This window comes from Saimiri boliviensis, chromosome 10 (genome assembly GCF_048565385.1).
Source record: "Saimiri boliviensis isolate mSaiBol1 chromosome 10, mSaiBol1.pri, whole genome shotgun sequence".
Taxonomy (NCBI): Eukaryota; Metazoa; Chordata; class Mammalia; order Primates; family Cebidae; genus Saimiri; species Saimiri boliviensis.
The window spans coordinates 33,674,090-33,695,644 of record NC_133458.1 but is presented as its reverse complement, the minus strand read 5'-3'; the positions used below and the strand labels follow the sequence as shown (position 1 = coordinate 33,695,644).

Below are 21,555 nucleotides of genomic sequence, written 5' to 3'. Positions count from 1 at the left end.
GAGATGGTATCTCAATGTGGTTTTGATTTGCATTTCTCTAATGAACAATGATGATGAACATTTTTTCATATGTTTGTTGGCCTCCTGTATGTCTTCTTTTGTAAAGTATCTGTTCATATCCTTCTCCCATTTTTGAATGACCTTGTTTGTTTTTTTCTTGTAGATCTGTTTTAGTTCTTTGTAAATTCTGGATATCAGCCCCTTGTCAGATGGGTAGACTGCAAAAATTTTTTTCCCATTCTGTTGGTTGCTGATTCACTCTACTGACTCTGTCTTTGGCTGTGCAGAAGCTGTGGAGTTTGATTAGGTCCCATTTGTCTATTTTGGCTTTTGTTGCCATTGCTTTTGGTGTTTTGGTCATGAAGTCCTTGCCTACGCCTATGTCCTGAATGGTTTTGCCTAGATTTTCTTCTAGGGTTTTTATGGTATTAGGTCTGATGTTTAAGTCTTTAATCCATCTGGAGTTAATTTTGGTGTAAGGCGTCAGGAAGGGGTCCTGTTTCTGCTTTCTGCACATGGCTAGCCAGTTTTCCCAACACCATTTATTAAACAGGGAATCCTTTCCCCATTGCTTGTTTTTGTCAGGTTTGTCGAAGATCGGATGGTTGTGGGTATGTTGTATTTCCTCTGAGGCCTCTGTTCTGTTCCATTGGTCTATATCTCTGTTTTGGTACCAGTACCATGCTGTTTTGATTACTGTAGCCTTGTAGTATAGTTTGAAGTCCCGTAGTGTGATGCCTCCTGCTTTGTTCTTTTTGCTTAGAATTGACTTGGCTATGCGGGCTCTCTTTTGGTTCCATATGAAGTTTAAGGTGTTTTTTTCCAGTTCTGTGAAGAAGGTCATTGGTAGCTTGATGGGAATAGCGTTGAATCTGTAAATTACTTTGGGCAGTATGGCCATTTTCACGATGTTGATTCTTCCTAACCATGAACATGGAATGTTTCTCCATCTGTTTGTGTCCTCTCTTATTTCGTTGAGCAGTGGCTTGTAGTTCTCCTTGAAGAGGTCCTTTATGTTCCTTGTTAGTTGTATTCCTAGGTATTTTATTCTCTTTGTACCAATTGTGAATGGCAGTCCGTTCTTGATTTGGCTCTCTTGAAGTCTGTTACTGGTGTATAGGAATGCTTGTGATTTTTGCACGTTGATTTTGTATCCTGAGACTTTGCTGAGGTTATTTATCAGTTTCAGGAGATTTTGGGCTGAGATGATGGGGTCTTCTAGATATACAATCATGTCATCTGCAAATAGAGACAATTTGATTTCCTCCTTTCCAATTTGGGTACCCTTTATTTCTTTTTCTTGCCTGATTGCTCTGGCTAGAACTTCCAGTACTATATTGAATAGGAGTGGTGAGAGAGGGCATCCTTGTCTAGTGCCAGATTTCAAAGGGAATGCTTCCAGTTTTTGCACATTCAGTATGATATTGGCTGTTGGTTTGTCATAAATAGCTTTTATTGTTTTGAGATACGTTCCATCAATACCTAGTTTATTGAGAGTTTTTAGCATAAAGGGCTGTTGAATTTTGTCAAAGGCCTTCTCTGCATCAATTGAGATAATTATGTGGTTTTTGTCTTTGGTTCTGTTTATGTGGTGAATTACGTTTATGGACTTGCATATGTTGAACCAGCCTTGCATCCCTGGGATGAATCCTACTTGATGATGGTGGATGAGCTTTTTGATATGCTGTTGCAATTGGTTTGCCAGTATTTTATTGAAGATTTTTGCATCTATGTTCATCATGGATATTGGCCTGAAATTTTCTTTTCTTGTTGAGTCTCTGCCGGGTTTTGGTATCAGGATGATGTTTGTCTCATAAAATGATTTGGGAAGGATTCCCTCTTTTTGGATTGTCTGGAATAGTTTCAGAAGGAATGGTATCAGCTCCTCTTTGTATGTCTGGTAGAATTCGGCTGTGAACCCGTCTGGACCTGGGCTTTTTTTGGGTGGTAGGCTCTTAATTGCTGCCTCGACTTCAGACCTTGTTATTGGTCTATTCAGGGTTTTGGCTTCTTCCGGGTTTAGGCTTGGGAGGATGCAGGTGTCCAGGAATTTATCCATTTCTTCCAGGTTTACTAGTTTATGTGCATAGAGTTGTTTGTAATAATCTCTGATGATGGTTTGGATTTCTGTGGAATCTTTGGTGATATCCCCTTTATCGTTTTTTATTGCTTCAATTTGGTTATTCTCTCTTTTCTTTTTAATTAATCTGGCTAGTGGTCTATTTTGTTGATCTTTTCGAAAAAAGAGCTCCTGGATTTATTGATTTTTTTGAAGAATTTTTTGTGTCTCTATTTCCTTCAGTTCTGCTCTGATCTTAGTTATTTCCTGTCTTCTGCTAGGTTTTGAGTTTTTTTTTTTGTTTTGTTTTGTTTTTTTTTTTTTTTTTTTGATCTTGCTCCTCTAGCTCTTTCAATTTTGATGATAGAGTGTCAATTTTAGATCTCTCCTTTCTTCTCATGTGGGCACTCACTGCTATATATTTTCCTCTAGAGACTGCTTTAAATGTATCCCAGAGATTCTGGTATGTTGTGTCTTCATTCTCATTGGTTTCGAAGAACATCTTTATTTCTGCCTTCATTTCATTGTTTATCCAGTCAACATTCAGGAGCAAGGTGTTCAGTTTCCATGAAGCTGTGCGGTTCTGAGTTAGTTTCTGCATTCTGAGTTCTAACTCGATTGCACTGTGGTCTGAGAGACTGCTTGTTATGATTTCCGTTCTTTTGCATTTGCTGAGGAGTAATTTATTGCCAATTATGTGGTCAATTTTAGAGTAGGTGTGATGTGGTGCTGAGAAGAATGCATATTCTGTGGATTTGGGGTAGAGAGTTCTGTAAATGTCTATTAGGTTTGCTTGTTCCAAGTCTGAGTTCAGGTCCTGGATATCCTTGTCGATTTTCTGTCTGGTTGATCTGTCTAATATTGACAATGGGGTGTTAAAGTCTCCCACTATTATTGTGTGGGAGTCTGTCTCTTTGTAAGTCATTAAGAACTTGCCTTATGTATCTGGGTGCTCCTGTATTGGGTGCGTATATATTTAGGATCATTAGTTCTTCTTGTTGCAGTGATCCTTTTACCATTATGTAGTGTCCTTCTTTGTCTCTTTTGATCTTTGTTGCTTTAAAGTCTATTTTATCAGAGATGAGAATTGCAACTCCTGCTTTTTTTTTTTTGGCCAATCTTTTTATTTATTTATTTATTTATTTTTATTGCATTTTAGGTTTTGGGGTACATGTGAAGAACATGCAAGATTGTTGCATAGGTACACACATGGCAGTGTGCTTTGCTGTCTTCCGTCCCCTCACCTGTATCCATCATTTCTCCCCATGCTATCTCTTCCCACCTCCCCACCCCTCGTCCCTCCCCCATTTCTACCCAACGGACCCCAGTGTGTAGTGCTCCCCTCCCTGTGTCCATGTGTTCTCATTGTTCAACACCCGCCTATGAGTGAGAACATGCGGTGTTTGATTTTCTGCTCTTGTGTCAGTTTGCTGAGAATGATGGTTTCCAGGTTCATCCATGTCCCTACAAAGGACGTGAACTCATCGTTTTTGATGGCTGCGTAATATTCCATGGTGTATATGTACCACATTTTCCCTATCCAGTCTATCATCGCAACTCCTGCTTTTTTCTGCTCTCCATTTGCTTGGTAGATCTTCCTCCGTCCCTTTGTTTTGCCTTTGTGTATCCCTGCATGTAAGATGGGTTTCCTGGATACAGCACACTGATGGGTTTTGGCTTTTTATCCAATTTGCCAGTCTGTGTCTTTTGATTGGGGCATTTCGTCCATTGACATTTAGGGATAGTATTGTTATGTGTGAATTTGATGCTGTCATTTTGATGCTACCTGGCTGTTTTGTTGGTTAGTTGATGCAGATTTTTGATTGTGTTGATGCTCTTTTACCATCTGGTGTGTTTTTGGAGTGGCTGGTACTGGTTGTTCCTTTATATGTGTAGAGCCTCTTTCAGGAGTTCTTGTAGAGCAGGTTTGGTGGTGATGAAATCTCTGAGTGCTTGCTTGTTCACAAAGGATTTTATTTTTCCTTCACGTATGAAGCTTAGTTTGGCTGGATAGGAGATTCTGGGTTGAAAGTTCTTTTCTTTAAGGATGTTGAATATTGGCCCCCAATCTCTTCTGGCTTGTAGGGTTTCTGCTGAGAGATCTGCTGTGAGTCTAATGGGCTTCCCTTTGTGGGTAACCCGACTTTCTCTCTGGCTGCCCTTAGCATTTTCTCTTTCATTTCAACCCTGATGTATCTGACGATTATGTGCCTTGGGGTTGCTCTTCTTGAGGAATATCTTTGTGGTGTTCTCTGTATTTCCTGGATTTGAATATTGGCCTGTCTTGCTAGGTTGGGGAAGTTTTCCTGGATAATATCCTGAAGAGTATTTTCCAGCTTGGATTCATTCTCTTCATCACATTCAGGTACACCTATCAAACGTAGATTAGGTTTTTTCACATAGTCCCACATTTCTTGAAGATTTTGCTCATTCCTTTTTGCACTTTTTTCTCTGTTCTTGCCTTCTCGTTTTATTTCATTGAGTTGATCTTTGCCCTCCGATATCCTTTCTTCTGCTTGGTCAATTTGGCTGTTGAAGCTTGTGCATGCTTCACGAAGTTCTCATGTTGTGTTTTTCAGCTCCATCAATTCACTTATATTCCTCTCTATGCTGTCCATTCTCGTTTGCATTTCATCCAATCTTTTTTCAAGGTGCCTAGTTTCTTTGCGTTGGGTTAGAATGTGTTCTTTTAGCTTACTGTAGTTTCTTACTACCCACCTTCTGAAGTCTGATTCTGTCATTTCATCACCCTCCTTCTCCATCCGGTCTGGTTCCCTTGCTGGTGAGGAGTTGTGATCCCTTTTAGGAGGAGAGGTGTTCTGGTTTCGGGAGTTTTCATCCTTTTTGTGCTGGTTTCTTCCCATTTTTGTGGGTTTATCCACCTGCTGTCTTTGTAGTTACTGTCTTTCAGATTGGGTCTCTGAGTGAGCTTCTAGTTCGTGGATGCTGAAGTTACTTCTTTTTTTTTTTAAGCTTTCCTTCTAACAGTCTGCCCCCTCTGCTGTAGGACTGCTGAGGTCCTCTCTGGGCCCTGCTTGCCTGGGGATCACCTGCAGCAGCTGCAGAACAGTAAGGGTTGCTACCAGTTTCCTCTTCCGCTATCTTTGTCCCAGAAGGATGCTCGCCAACTGTCAGTCCGTTTTCTCCTTTATGAGGTGAGTCTTTGTATCTATGGTGGTCAGGGAGCTACTTGAGGGGACAGTCTATCTTTTGTTGGGGCTTAAGTCCTGAGCTGTGAGTTCCGTTGTTCATTCAGAGCTGCTGGGCAGGTACGTTTAGGTCTGCTGCAGCTGAACTCATAAAGCACTTTTTATTCCCAGGTGCTCTGTCCCGGGGAGTTGGGGCTTTATGAGTTTCCATTGCGCTACTGCCTTTTTTTATTTTTCTTTCAGGTCTGCCCAGCCCAGCTAGTAGCACCCCTAGCCACTGCCTGCCCCCAGGGGCTTTGCTGAGCTGCTGTGGGCTCCGCCCAGCTGCCCTCTTCTCTTCCCTGCAGTCCTGTTTATATGGGCGTTGTTAGAACTGTCTCGGCAATGGTGGCCCCGCCTCTGTTATGGCGGACTCTCTCTGTTGTGCCAGGTTGCCTCGGCAATGGCGGGTTGCCTCGGTGACGGTGACCTGCCTCCGTAGTGGTAGAGAGTCTCAGTAATGGCGGACGCCCCTCCCCCACCAAGCCAGACCGTCCTGGGTTCAGCTGTGCTTGGTGTGAAGGGCTCAACCCAGAGGGTTTTCAATTACTGTTTTTGTTTTCATTGTTGTTGGGGGTTGGGGGGTGGGACCAACCGAGCCTGATCACCTGGCTCCCTGACTCAGAGTCTTTTCTTTTATTTTTTAAGTTGAACAATCCTGCGTTCCAGTCGCTTGTTGAAAAGGCGCTGGGATCTCCCGTGCTGCGACTCACTGAGTCAGCTCAAACTGCAGCACTGGCTCCTGGCGGATTTTTTTGCCTAGGAATCTCCTGGCCTGGCTCGCTATTTCAGATGAATGGGCAGCTCTGCCGTGTCAGGGCTCCGATCGCCAGCTAAGAGGGCTCCCAGACCAGTAGCTTTTGTACGGAGAACCGCTGCAACAGGACGTGGTCAAAGCAGCCGCGCAGACCAAATCAGCCCTGCGGGGGCCAAAATAGCCACACCGGCTGGGACTGCAGTGCTGGTGACCCCTCTGCCTGGGTATCTCCTGGTCTGTGTGCAATAAAAATTCGTCTGGAAATGCGGCATCCACTCACTGGGTGCTGAAGTCCTGAGCTGTTCTTAGGCGGCCATCTTTCCAGCATTCCGAGATTACCTTCTTGATTTCTTTTTCAGTTATTTTATTATTGGTATACAGAAATGCTACTGATTTTTTTTTTCTTTTTTCAGACAGAGTCTCACTCTCTTGCCCAGGCTGGAGTGCAGTGGTGCCATCCTGGCTCACTGCAACCTCCATCTTCCAATTCAAGCAATTGTCCTACCTCAGCCTCCTGCATAGCTGGTATTACAGGCATGTGTCACCAGGCCTGGCTAATTGTTACATTTTTAGTAGAGACAGGGTTTCACCATGTTGGCCAGGCTGGTCTTGAACTCCTGACCTGAAGTGATCTGCCTGTCTTGGCCTCCCAAAGTGCTACTGATTTTCATATGTTGATTTGTATCCTGCAACCTTATTGAATTCATCAAATCTAAGATTTTTTTTTGGTGGAGTCTGTTGGATTTTCTGAATATAAGATCATGTCACCTGCAAAGAGGGACAATTTGAATTTGTCTTTTCCAATTTAGATAACTTTTATTTCTTCCTCTTACCTGATTGCTCTGGCTAGAACTTGCAGTACTGTTTTAGATGGGGGTGGTGAAAGTGGACTTACCCTGTTCTACTTCTTAGACAAAGGGTTTTTAAATTTCTCTATTCAATATGAGGTCAGCTGTGGGTTTGTCATATATAACCTTTAAAATTTTGAGGTATGTTTCTGCTATGCCTAATATGTTGAGAGTTTTTGTCTAGAAGGAATGCTGAATTTTATAAAATGCTTTTTCTGTGTCTATTGAGATGATCATATGGTTTTGGTCCTTCACTCCATTGATGTGATGTATTGTTTATTGATTTGCATATGTTGAATCATCCTTAGATCTTTCACATAAATCCCAGTTGATCTGTATGTGTGCTGTTATGTTTGGTTTGCTGGTATTTTTTCTACAGGATTTTTGTATCTATATTCATCAGGGATATGAGCTTGTAGCTTTCTTTATGTATTTTATGTCCTTGTCTGGTTTTGGTAACACAGTAATGCTGGCATCATAGAATGAGTTAGGGAAAATTCCTCCTTCAATATTTTGAAATAGTTTGAAGAGAATTAGTGATTTTTAATACACTTATATGTTTGGTAAAATTTCTGCTTTATATTATACATTTGGTAGAATTTAGCAATAAATTTATTTAGTCCTGGGCTTTCCTTTCTTGGGAAACATTTTATTACTGATTCCATCTTGCTACTTATTATCAGTCCATTCAGGTTTTCTTTTTCTTCCTGACACACTGCTTAGATTTTTTGTCCATAAATTTATCCGTAACTTCTAGATTTTCCAGTTGGTTAGTATACTGTTGTTCATAATAATCTCTGATGATCTTTTGTATCTGTTGTTTCCATTGTAATGCATCCTTCTTCATTTCTAATTTTGTGTATTTAGAAATTCTCTCCTTTCTTGGGTAGTCTAGCTCATGGTTATAAATTGTATCTTTTTAAAAAACCAACATTTTCTTTTGTCAATTCATTGTATTTATAACATAGCCTTTTTTTTCATTTAGTTCTTCTCTGACCTTTATAGTTTCTTTCTCTCTGCTAATTTTGGGTTTGGTTTATTCTTGCTTTTCTAGGTCCTGCAGGTGCATCATTAAATTGCTTACTTGAAAGGGATTATCTTCCAGTGATGAGGTTGTGGTGACTTTCATTTTCTCCTAATTTTGTATCTTCTGGATTGCTTGCAATTAGTGTACCTTCCTTTTATAATGGGAAAATTTAAGCTATTTCTATTTTTCAAAATAGTCTCACATCTTTAGAAAATTTTTGAAGATATTATTTTAAAAAATGAAAAATGGTTGTTTTCTTGTTGGTATATAGATCACTATACAGATATTTTCCCCCTTAGAATCTCCAGTCACTAATTATACAAATTGCTGGTATATAAATAATATTCAAGGCATTGAAACCAGCCACTATAATGGAGATGGTGAAGAAAAAATTGTTTTGGTCAAAGTTCCGTAAATCAGCCCCATATTTAAAGATTACAGCAGGTGTACTAAAATGAGACACTTCCATGTTAAAAAGAATTAAAATAGTTCATCAGCTACTTCCAAGGTCTCAGTTCATGGGCCTCTGCTCCTCAGGATCATTGACTGAGTTTAATACTTGTAGTTAAAAGGTTTGTTTGTTTGATTAGAGTACCACAGTAATAAGCTCATGGTCCCAAGAAAACTCTTTTTACTAGATGGTTTTACATGATGAGTAACTGCTTTGCAGCCATAGACTGTAGCAGTATCTCTAGCCAGGACTTCTGCAAACCCAAGGTTATCAAACAGTGGAGCCCAAGAGCAAGCATGTGCCTAGAGTAGCACTAATGTATAACCAGTAATTCCAAAGCACCTTAAAGTTTGCTTCTGTGATATTCAGTCAACAGTACCTTCAGATTCAAAGAAAAGAAAGGATTTATACAGCAGAACTTTGGTATAGACGAGTCATTCTGAGTTTCTCTTTTAAGTAAAACATCTATAAAATTCCTTGCTCAAAGCAATGAGGCAGCTCATATGGCCCAGAAGCTTATATCATCTGATATCAAAGAAGAAAAGTGAAATAATAACTCCATTAGCATAATATTTAAGACGTTCATCCTAGCTTTAAAGTCAAGTGATTCTTTAAGATGGTAATTAAAATTTGAAAAGTCAGAGAACAAAAGAGCAGAATAAGATTGTAAGTGCAGTTGACAATTGACTCTTAAACAGCATGAGTTTGAACTGCAAGTGTCCACTTACAGGTGGATTTGTTTTCCACCTTTGTCACCTCTGAAACAAGACCAACTTCCCCTTTTCCTCATCCTCCTTGGCCTATTCAACATGAAGACAATGGGGATGAAGACCTTTGTGATGATTCACTTTCACTTAGTGAATAAATATATTTTCTCTTCCCTATAATTTCATTAATAATATTTTCTTTTCTCTAATTTACTTCATTATAGGAATACAGTATATAACACACAAAACATACAAAACATGTTAATCTGCTGCTTATGTTATTAGTAAGGCTTCTGGTCAACAGTATGCTATTAGTAGTTAAGTGTTGGGAAAGTTAAAAGGAACCAGGATTTTGACTGTACAGGGGCAGTGGTCCTAACCCCATTGTGCAAGGGTCAACTGTAATTAAAATTTCAGTCTCTCTAACGAATTTGTGTTCATTCCTCTTTGTTATTTGTGGAAGACAGGTAGATGTAATACTTTGTTGTTCTTACTGATTTACTGATTTCCATGACAGAAAAGATGGAAGAAACTAATTTATATTGGAAAACTTTGCAAGGAGCCACATTAAAGAATTAATTTTGTTTTTTGTTTTTTGTTTTGTTTGTTTGTTTTTACAGAAGCAATTATCAAAGTTTTCTCATTCCTACAACACAGCAAACTTCCAAACTTTATATTTCAGTGTGAAACATGTCAGTAACAGATATGACAAACAATTACAAAATATGCTTAGCGTATTAGTAATTAATTATACTTTAAAATTATTTAAAGCTTTATATCAAGGCTAAAGTATTTTTTTTAAATACTCATTCCCATCATTCTCCTTTCAATGTTCCAAAACCAATTCATCTGAATGGCAATAAAAGAATGTAATTTGATAGATGCAGCTAAGATTACAAGGCAGGAATAATGATTCACAGACCATGGTGCTGAGTATTATTTAGTCAGTATTTCTACAGGTGCTAATGTAAAAGGTCATGTATTTTCTTTTAGACATGTGAACTACAGCATAATTTTACTAGATAGAATGAGAGGTAATTGACTGGTGTCTTCATAATTAAACTTGAGGTCTCCACCAATAAACACCCATCCTGGAATAAGATTCTTACCCACAAAGTGAAAAGTAAGTGCTATAATAAAAAAATTGCTTAGATGATATGCTGACCAGACTACTAAAAACATTTCAAAACAATACTGGTGTAGTAGCATGAGCCTATAGTCCCAGCTACTTAGGAAGCTGAGGCTACAGTGAACTGTGATGGTGCCACTACAATTCAACCTGGGTGATAGAGCAAGACTCTGTCTCTAAATAAATTAATAAATTAACATAAAAAAAGAAAAATTGGGTATTAATTTGCTATCAAAATATGCAAAATGATGACATGTTTGTGTTTTATCTTTTTTTTTCTTTTTATCTTTTTTAGTATTCTTTATTTTGGAATATTTCCTTAGGATAAATTCCAATTAGCTCTTTTGGTGAGACAAAAATGCACAAATATTTTCATGGCTTTGGAACGTGCCTCCAATTGCTTTCTGAAAGGATTATAACATGCATCCTACTGCACTGCGGTGGACCAGTTTCAGTATACCTTCCAGAGATGAGCATTTTAATCTACTTGATCTTAGGACCATTAAATTCTATTTTAGAAATTTGTTTCTGGTTTTATTGTGCTATAAGAAGGGAATTTGGTTGTGGTAAATTTCTGTGTTAAGTGCGTCTTTGTAACCAAATGTATATTTTTTCATTTTTATATGGTATTTTATTTTTTTAATTGACAAAATATAGTGTGTATTTACCAGATACAACATAATGCTGTGAAATACATATACATTGTTGATTGGCTAAACTTTTTAATACAGGAAACTTCAAACAAAACAGCATGACAGTGCTTGCCTCAGCAGCATATATACTAAAATTGGAACAATACAGAAAAGATTAGCATGACTGCTGCACAAGGATGACAGGCAAATTCATGAAGCATTCAGTATCTTTTTCCTCCAAGGGATCACAACTCCTAGCCAGCAAGGGAACAAAACTGGATGGAGAATGAATTTGACGAATTGACAGAAGCAGGCTTCAGAAGGTGGGTAATAACAAACTTCTCCAAGCCAAGGAGTATGTTCTAACCCAATGCAAGGAAGCTAAGAACCCTGAAAAAAAGTAAGACAAAATGCTAACTACAATAACCAGTTTAGAGAAGAACATAAATGACCCGATGGAGCTGAAAAACACAGCACGGGAACTTTGTCAAGCATAAACAACTTTCAGTAGCTGAAACAATCAAGCAGAAGAAAGGAAATCAGAGATTGAAGATTAACTCAATGAAATAAAGTGAGAAGACAAGATTAGAGAAAAAAGAGTGAAAAGAAATGAAAAAAGCCTCCAAGAAATATGGGATTACTTGAAAAGACCAAATCTACATTTGATCAGTGTAACTGAAAGGGAAGGGGAGAATAAAACCAAGTTGGAAAACACTCTTAGGATATTATCCAGGAGAACTTCCTCAACCTAGCAAGGCAGGCCAACATTCAAATTCAGGAAATCCAGATACCACCACAAAGATACTTCTAGAGAAGAACAACCCCAAGACACATAATCATCAGATTCACCAAGGTTGAAATGAAGGAAAAAAATGCTAAGGGCAGCCAGAGTAAAAGGTTAGGTTACCCACAAAGAGAAGCCTGTCAGACTCACAGCGGATCTCTTGGCAGAAACCCTACAAGCCAGAAGAGAGTGGGGGCCAATAATCAACATTCTTAAAGAAAAGAATTTTCAACCCAGAATTTCATATACAGCCAGACTAAGGTCCATAAGTGAAGGCAATATAAAATCTTTTACAGAAAAGCAAATGCTGAGAGATTTTGTCACTACTAGGCCTGCCTTATAAGAGCTCCTGAAGGAAGCACAAAACATGGAAAGGAATAACACTATTAAGAAATTGCATCAACTAACGTGCAAAATAACCAGCTAGCATCATAATGACAGGATCAAACTCACACATAACAATATTAACCTTAAATGTAAATGGGCTAAATGTCCCAATTAAAAGACACAGACTGGCAAATTGGATAAAGAATCAAGACCCATCGATGTGCTGTATTCAGGAGACCCATCTCACATGCAAAGACACACACAGGCTCAAAATAGAGAGATGGAGGAAGATTTACCAAGCAAATGGAAAGCAAAAAAAAGGCAGGGGTTGCAATTCTAGTCTCTGATAAAACAGACTTTAAACCAACAAAGATCAAAAGAGACAATGGAGGACATTACAAATGGTAAAAGGCTCAATGCAACAATAAGAGATAACTATCCTAAATATATATGTACCCAATGCAGGAGCACCCACATTCATAAAGCAAGTTCTTAGAGACCTACAAAAGACTCATATTCCCATACAATAATAGGGAGAGACTTTAACACCCCACTGTCAATATTAGATCAATGAAACATAAAATTAACAAGGATATCTAGGACTTGAACTCAGCTTTGGACCAAGTAGATCTAATAGGCATCTACAGAACTCTCCATCCCAGATCAACAGAATATACATTCTTCTCAGCACCACATCACACTTATTGTGAAACTGACCAAAGAATTGGAAATAAAATGCTCCTTAGCAAATGCAGAAGTACAGAAAGCATAACAGTCACTCAGACCACAGTGCAAACAAGTTAGAACTCAAGATTAAGAAACTCACTCAAAACCACACAACTACATGGAAACTGAACAACCTGCTCCTCAATGACTACTGGATAAATAATGAAATGAAGGCAGAAATAAAGATGTTCTTTGAAACAAACGAGAACGAGAACACAATGTACCAGAATCTCTGGTACACATTTAAAGCAGTGTGTAGAGGGAAATTTACAGCACTAAATGCCCAAAAGAGAAAGCAGGAAAGATCTAAAACTGACACCCTAACATCACAATTAAAAGAACTACAGAAGCAAGAAAAAATAAATTCAAAAGCCAGCAGAAGACAAGAAACAACTAAGACCAGAGCAGAACTGAAGAAGACAGAGACACACAAAAAAAAAACTTTAAAAAATCATTAAATCCAAGAGCTGGTTTTTTTGAAGAGATCAACAAAATAGACTGCTAGCCAGACTAATAAAGAAGAAAAGAGAGAAGAATCAAATAGATGCAATCCCATAGAAACACAAACTACCATCAGATAATACTGTAAACACCTCTACACAACTAAACCAAAAAATCTATAAGAAATGGATAAATTCCTGAACAATTACACCCTCCCAAGACTAAACTAGGAAGGAGTGGAATCCCTGAATAAACCAATAACAAGTTCTGAAATTGAGGCAGCAATTAATAGCCTACCAACCAAAAAAAAAGTCCAAGACCAGATGGTTTCACAGCCAAATTCTACCAGAAATACAAAGAAGAACTGTTACCATTCCTCTGAAACTAGTCCAAACAATAGAAAAAGAAGAAATCCTCCCTAACTCATTTTATGAGGTCAAAATCATCCTGATACCAAAACCTGGCTGAGACACCCACACACAAAAAAAAAGAAAATTTGAGGCCAATATCCCTGATGAACATCGATGCAAAAATCCTCAGTAAAATACTGGCAAAATGAATCCAAGAAGCTTATCCATCATGATCAAGTAGAATTTCTCCCTGGGATCCAAGACTGGTTCAACATTCACAAATTTACAAATGTAATCCATCACATAAACAGAACCAAAGACAAAAACCATGTGATTATCTTAATAGATGCAGAGAAGGCCTTCAACAAAATTCAATAGCCCTTCATACTAAAAACTCTCAATAAACTAGGTATTTATGGAATATAGCTCAAAATAAGAGCTATTTATGACAAACCCACAACCAGTATCATACCGAATGGGCAAAAACTAGAAGCATTCCCTTTGAAACCCAGCACAAGACAAGGATGCCTTCTCTCACCACTGCTATTCAACATAGTGTTGGAAGTTCTGGCCAGGGCAATAAGGCATGAGAAAGGAATAAAGCGTATTTAAATAGGTAAAGAGGAAGTCAATTTGTCTCTGTTTGCAGACGACATGACTGTATATTTAGAAGACCCTATCATCTCAGCCCAAAATCTCCTTAAGCTGATAAGCAACTTCAGCAAAGTCTCAGGATACAAAATCAATATGCAAAAATCGCAAGAATTCCTATACACCAGTATCAGAAAAACAAAGGGCCAAATCGTAAGTGAACTCCCATTGACAATTGCTACAAAAAGAATTAAACACCTAGGGATGCAACTTATCAAGGGATGTGAAGGACCTCTTCAAGGAGAACTACAAACCATTGCTTAAGGAAACGAGAGAGGACACAAACAAATGGAAAAACATTCCGTGCTCATGGGTAAGAAGAATCAATATTGTGAAAATGGCCATATTGCCCAAAGTAATCTATAGATTCAATTGTATCCCCTTCAGGTTACCACTGACTTTCTTCACAGAATTGGGAAAAAAAATCACCTAAAATTTCATATGGAACTAAAAAAGAACTTGCATAGCAAAGACAATCCTAAGCAAAAAAAAGGAAGCATCACACTACATGACTTCAAACTGTACTACAAGGCTACAGTAATCAAAACAGCAAGGTACTGCTACCAAAACAGATATATAGAGCAATAGAACAGAACAGAGGCCTCAGAAGTAAAACCACACACCTAAGATCATCTGATCTTTGACAAACCTGACAAAAACAAGCAATGGGGAAAAGATTTTCTATTTAATAAATGGTGTTGGGAAAACTGGCTAGCCATATGCAGGAAGCTGAAACTAGATCCCTTGCTTACACCTTATACAAAAATTAACTCGAGATGGATTAAAGATTTAAACATAAGACCTAAAACCATAAAAACACTAGAAGAAAACCTAGGCAATACCATTCAGGGCATAGGTATGTGCAAAGACTTCATGACTAAAACACCAAGAGCAATGGCAATGAAAGCCAAAATAGACAAATGGGATCTAATTAAACTAAAGAGCTTCTGCACAGCAAAAGAAACTATCATCAGGGCAAACAGGCAACCTACATTTCTGCATTTCTCAGGCCATCTATTTATAATCTTTTATTGCACATAGCTCCTCTCCTCTGAGGTTTTTATCACAACTATAATTCTGTAATCAATTGAGTGTTTAATTAAATGTCTGTCTCTCCCTTGAGGTAATGGGCTACCCAAGGGAAGGAGCCCTAACTTGTCAACTATGTGCTTCTATCCCTTTCACAAAGCCACTTAAAAAGCACTTGCCACTTTTACACCATTGGTGGGAGTGTAAATTAGCTCAACCATTGTGGAAGACACTGTGGCAATTCCTTAAGGACCTAGAAATTCCATTTGACCCAGCAATCCCATTACAGGGTATATAGCCAAAGGATTATAAATCATTCTGTTATAAAGACACATGCACATGTATATTCATTGTGGCACTGTTTACAATAGCAAAGACCTGGAACCAACCCAAATGCCCATCGATGACAGACTGGACAAGGAAAATGTGGCATATATACACCATGGAATACTATGCAGCCATAAAAAACTATGAGTTCATGTAGGGACATGGATGAATCTGGAAAACATCATTCTCTGCAAACTGACACAAGAACAGAAGATCAGTCACTGCATGTTCTCACTCATAGGCAGGTGTTGAACAATGAGAACACATGGACACAGGGAGAAGAGCATCACACACTGGGGTCTGTTGAGGGGGAATAGGGGAGGGAAAGTAGAGGTAGGGAGGTTGAGGAGGGATAACATGGGAGAAATGCCAGGTATAGGTGACGGGAGGATGGAGGCAGCAAACCAGATTGCCATGTATGTACCTATGCAACAATCCTGCATGTTCTGCACATGTACCCCAGAACCTAAAGTGCAATAAAATATATATTTTTTTAAAAAAAAAGCATTTGCCAGTTGAAAGGATTTGAGTAAATTTACTACTTTAGAAATGATGTAAACAATACTGCAGAATAAAATCAATATATTCAGAATGTGTAAGTGAATTTACTGAATAAGTTTAATAGCAAATCTTAGAGAACTATTACTCAAAAGATTTCCTAATCTCTTTTTTCAACCTCTATTCTCTAAGGTATTTCATTTGTTGATCTTCCCTGCTCTATTTTGTTTTCCTGATGAATAAGTATTTTCCTGTTATCTAGAACCAATTAAGTGTTCAGAATGCAGGTAAGGCCTCCCAGGGCATCTCCACCTTGATAGGCTCTGTGTAAATCATAAATCTAGGGGCTGCTACTCATGTTTATGAGTAAAAAATATAAATTTAATGTAACAAGCTCTTGGGAATGGATGCATGCTAATCAACAAAAAAGCCATTCACTAATTGACAAAGTAAATTATAAGAGGAAGAACATTTTTTCCCCCACACTGGATCATGCTTTCTTTACCCAGCAGGAATTTTTACTTGGGAAAAATGTTTTCTTTGAGTTGCAAAAAAAAAAAAGTGGACAACAGACAAATACTCTGTACATAACTTATAAATACAAAGCATATATAGAGGATACTCTTACAAGCCATACTCTATACAATACTTTCTCTAAGTAATATTCATAAAAGAATGATTCTGGAGAGGGGAGGCAAGGAAAGATGGCCAAAGAGAACCCTCCAGTGATTGTCACCCATCCCCAACAGGAATACCAAATTGAAAAACTCTCCACACAAGAAAGCACTACATTAAGAACCAAAAATCAGGTGAATAATCATGGTATCTGATTTTGACATCATATCAAGAAAAGAGGCGCTGAAGTGGGTTACAAAGACAGTCTTGAATTGCCGACACCAGGAGATGGAGTACATCCCCTGGCAGTGCTGTGTGTCATGAAGAGAGACTCTGTGCGCTTGGGGGAGGAAGAGTGAAGTGATTATGGGACTTTGCATTGGAACGCAGTGCTGCTCTGACAGTGGAATGCAACACATGGCAGAATTCGGCCAGCAGCCGCTGAGGAAGCAATTAGACCAGCCCTAATCAGAGGAAATCATCCATCCCAGTAATCAGAACCTGAGTTATAAATACTCTCACCACCACAAGCTATAGTGCTCTGGGATCCTAACTAAAATTGAAAGGTAGTCTAGGCCACAAGGGCTGCAATTTCTGGGCATGTCCAGTTTCTTTACGGGGCTTGGAACCAGTGGACTTGGGGTGCATGTAACCAAGTGAGACACAGCTGTGGTGATCAACGGAGTGCTTGCATCACCCATCCCCCAACTCCAGGCAACACAGTTGTAACTCTGGGAGTGACTCCTTCTGCTTGAGGGAATAAGAGGGAAGAGTTATGAGACTTTTGTATTGTAAGTTGAATGCCATCTCAGCCACAGTAAAATAAAGCACCAAGCAGAGTCCTGAAGCCCTCATTTTAGGTCATAGATCCCAGATATTTCTAGACCCATACTGTGCCAGGAAGAAAGCTGAAGGCAAGGATTCAGTCCTGGCAGAATTTATCACTTGCAGACTAAAAAGTCCTTGGGCCTTGAATAAACATTAGCAGTAGCAAGGTAGTAGTTGCTATAGGCCTAGCATGGTGTGGTTACAGGCAGAGACATCTGCTTGAGGAATGGAGAGGAAAAGGTAAAGTGGACTGTGTCTTGCACCTTAAGTACCAGATTAGCCACAGTAAAATAAAGCACCAAACAAATTCCTAAAGCTCCGAATTCCAGACCGTAGCCCCTGGATGGCAATTCTATACCCTTCCTGGTGAGAAGGGACCCTATTCCCCTAAAGAGAAAGACACAGTCCTGGCAGGATTCATCACTTGCTTACTAAAAGCTGATTGGGCCTTGAATAAACACTAGCAGTATACGGGCAGTAATCATCATGGACCTTGGGTGAAACCCAGTACCATGCTGGCTTCAAGTGTGACCCAGTGTAGTCCCAGTGGTGGTGGCCACAGGAGTATTTGCATCACCTCTTTTCCAACTCCGGGCATCTCAGCACAGAAAGAGAGAGACTCTGTTTGTTTGGGGAAAAGTAAGGAAACAGAACAGGAGATTCTGTTTGGTAATTCAGGGAATTCTTAATCTTACTCAAGACTACCAAGGTGGTACCCCTACAGATCTTCAAGAATCACTGTGTAACTGGGCTTGGGAAAACCCCCTAATACAGATATGGCTGCAGTGATCAAAGACTTGGATCACAACACTTAATTTCCTTTGAATATCTGGAATGTCTTCTCAAGAAGGATGGATACAAAGAAGCCCAGACTGCAAAGATTTCAATAGATACCTAAGTCTTCAATGCCCAGATATTGACAAATATCCACAGGCATCAAGACCATCCAGGAAAACAGGACCTCACCAAACAAACTACATAAGGCACCAGTAACAAATCTCAGAGTGACAGATATATGACCATTTATACAGGGAGTTCAAAACAGTTGTTTTGAGGGAAGCTCAATGAGATTCAATATGACATAGAGAAGGGACTCAGAATCCTATCAAATAAATTTAACAAATAAATAACTTTGAAAAATAAAGCAGAAATTTGGGAGCTGAAAAAGTCAACTGACCAACTAAAGAATGCATTAGAGTCTCTCACCAGCAGAAGTGATCAAGCAGAAGAAATAGCTTGAAGGCAGGCTATTTGAAAATATATAGTCAGAGAAGATAAAAAAGAATAAAAATGAAGCATGCCTATAAGATCTAGAATATAGCCTCTAAAGGACAAAATCTAAGAGTTATTGGCCTTAAGGAGGAGATAGAAAAATTGGTGTAGAAAATCTATTCAAAGACCTAATAACAACCTATGCAACAATCTTGCATGTTCTTCACATATACCCCAAAACCTAAAATGCAATTTAAAAAAATTATCAAGGGAAAACAAAAAAACAAAGACCTAATAACAGAGAAATTTTCTTTCCTAGAAGATGTCAATAGTCAGTACAAGAAGGTTATAAAACACCACACAGATTTAATTCAAGTAAGACTACCTCAAGACATTTAGTAATCATACTCCCTAAGGTCAAGGATAAAGAAAGGATCCTAAAAGCAGAAAGAGAAAAAGAACAACATACAAAAGAGCTCCAATACATCTGGCAGCAGCTCAGTTGAAACGTTACAGGCCAGGACAGAGTAGCATGATATGTTTAAAGTGTTGAAGAAAAAAATAAACTTTTATTCTAGAATATTATGTCCAGTGAAAATATCCTTAAATGTGATAGAGAAATAAAGACTTTCTAGACAAAGAAGAGCTAAGGAATTTCATTAAACCAGACCTGCCCTATAAGAAATGGTAAAAGGATTTCTTCAATCTCAAAGAAAAGGTCATTTATGAGCAATAAGAAATCATCTGAAGGTACAACCCTCACTGGTAATACTGCACAGAAAAATACAGACTGTTACAAAACTGTAATTGTATGTAAACTAAAGTAGGAAGACTAAAATACAAATATCAAAAATAATAACTACAACAATATTTTTAAACACAGAGACAGTATTATCAGCCCCAACTAGAAACAACAAAAAGTTAAAAAGCAAGGGGAATGAAGTTGAAGTATAGAGTTTTTACCTGTTTTCTCTGTTTTTGCAATCAGAGTTGTCTCAGTTTAAAATAATGGCTTATAAGATGTTATTTGAAAACCTATGGTAACCTTAAATAATACCTACAACAGATACACAAAAAATACAAACCAAGAAATTAAAACACACCACCAGAGAAAATCATTTTCACAAAAAGGAAGACAGGAATGAAAGAAGGAAAGAAGACCACAAACCAAGCAGAAAACAAAACTTAACATAATGGCAAGAGTAAGTCTTTACTTATTAATACTAACATTTAATGTAAATAGATTAAGCTTTCCAATAAAAAGGCCTAGACTAGCTGAATGGATCAAAATAAAAAAATAAGAGTGACTGATCTCTTGCCTGCAAGTAACACACTTCAACTACAAAGACACACAGAAGCTGAAAATAAGAGATATTCCAAGCAAATAGAAAACAAAAAAAGGAGTAGCTATACTTGTATCAGACAAAATAAATTTCAAGACAAAACTATAAAAAGGGACAAAAAATTTCATTATACAATAATAAATGGGTGAATTCAGTAAGACAGTATAAAAATTGTAAATATGTATATACCCAACACTGGAACACTCAGATACATAAGGCAAATATTAAAGAGAAATATAGAACCCAAAGCAATAACAACTGTAGAATTCAACACCCCACCTACAGCAATAGACAGATCATGCAGACAGAGAACAAGGAAACGTTGGTCTTAATATGAACTATAAACCAAACAGACCTAATAAATATTTACAGAACATTTCATCCAGTGGCTGTAGAAAACACATTCTTCTCAGCACCTGGATCATTCTCTAGAACGGAAACAGGCTATATAAGAGGGCACAAACAAGTTTAACAATTTCAAAAACATTAAAATAATATCAAGCATCTTCTCTGACCACTATGGAATAAAAGTAGAAATCAATGACAAGAAGACTTCCGAAAACTACATAAACACATGAAAATTAAACAATATATTCCTCAATGATCAGTAAATCAATGAAAGAAATTAGGAAGGAAATCGAAAACTTACAACAAATGAAAATGAAAACATAACATATAAAAATTTGTGGGATACAGCAAAAGCAGTACTAAGCAGAAAGTTTATAGCAGTAAGTACCTACATAAAAAAGTAGAAAAACTTCAAATAACCAACCTAATGATGCATCTTAAAGAACTAGAAATGCAAGAGCAAACCTAAAATTAGAAAAAGAAAAGGTCATAACAAAAATAAATGAAAATGAAACCCCTTCAAAATAAACAAAAGATAAATGAAATGAAAATCTAGTTTTCAAAATTAAAAAAAAAACATAATTGACAAATATTTCACCAGACTGATAAAAAAAAGACAATCCAAATAAAATCAGAGTTGAAAGAGGAGAGATTATGCCTGATACCATAGAAAGTAAAAGCATTATAAGAGGCTACTAAGAGCCACTCTCTGCAAATAAGTTGGAAAATCTAGAAGAAATAAATAAATTCCTAGACATATACAACCTCCCAAACTTTAATTAGGAAGAAATCCCAAAACCTGAACAGACCAATTAAAAGTAATGAGATTGAAGCCATATTAAAAAATCTCCCAGCAAAGAAACACCCAGGACCCAGTAGCTTCACTGCTGAATGTTACCAAACATTTAAAGAAATAACACCAATCCTATTCAAACTATTCCAAAAATTAGAGGAAGAGAGAATACTTCCAAACTTATTCTACAAGGCCAGTATACCTGATGTTAAAACCAGACACAGACACATCAATAAAAAGAAAACTTCAGAAAAGTATTCCTGGTGAACATTGATGGAAAAATCCTCAACAAAATATTAGCAAACCAAACTCAATGAAACATTGAAATGATCATTAATCACGAGCAAGTAGGATTTGTCCCAGGTATGCAAGGAAGATTCAACATATGCAAATCAAGCAATGAGATATATCAACAGAATGAAGGACAAAAACCATGTGATCATTTCAACTGATTTTGAAAAACATTGGATGAAATTCAGCATCCC

At 37.8% G+C, this 21,555-nt stretch overlaps 1 non-coding gene across 1 annotated transcript; it reads left to right on the top strand.

The window, feature by feature from the left end:
* The first annotated feature begins 10,923 nt into the window (after positions 1-10,923).
* Positions 10,924-11,030, top strand: LOC120365439 (U6 spliceosomal RNA). The gene has a single exon (XR_005580380.1). It is a non-coding gene; the product is annotated as a U6 spliceosomal RNA (small nuclear RNA).
* The last annotated feature ends 10,525 nt before the right edge of the window (positions 11,031-21,555 follow it).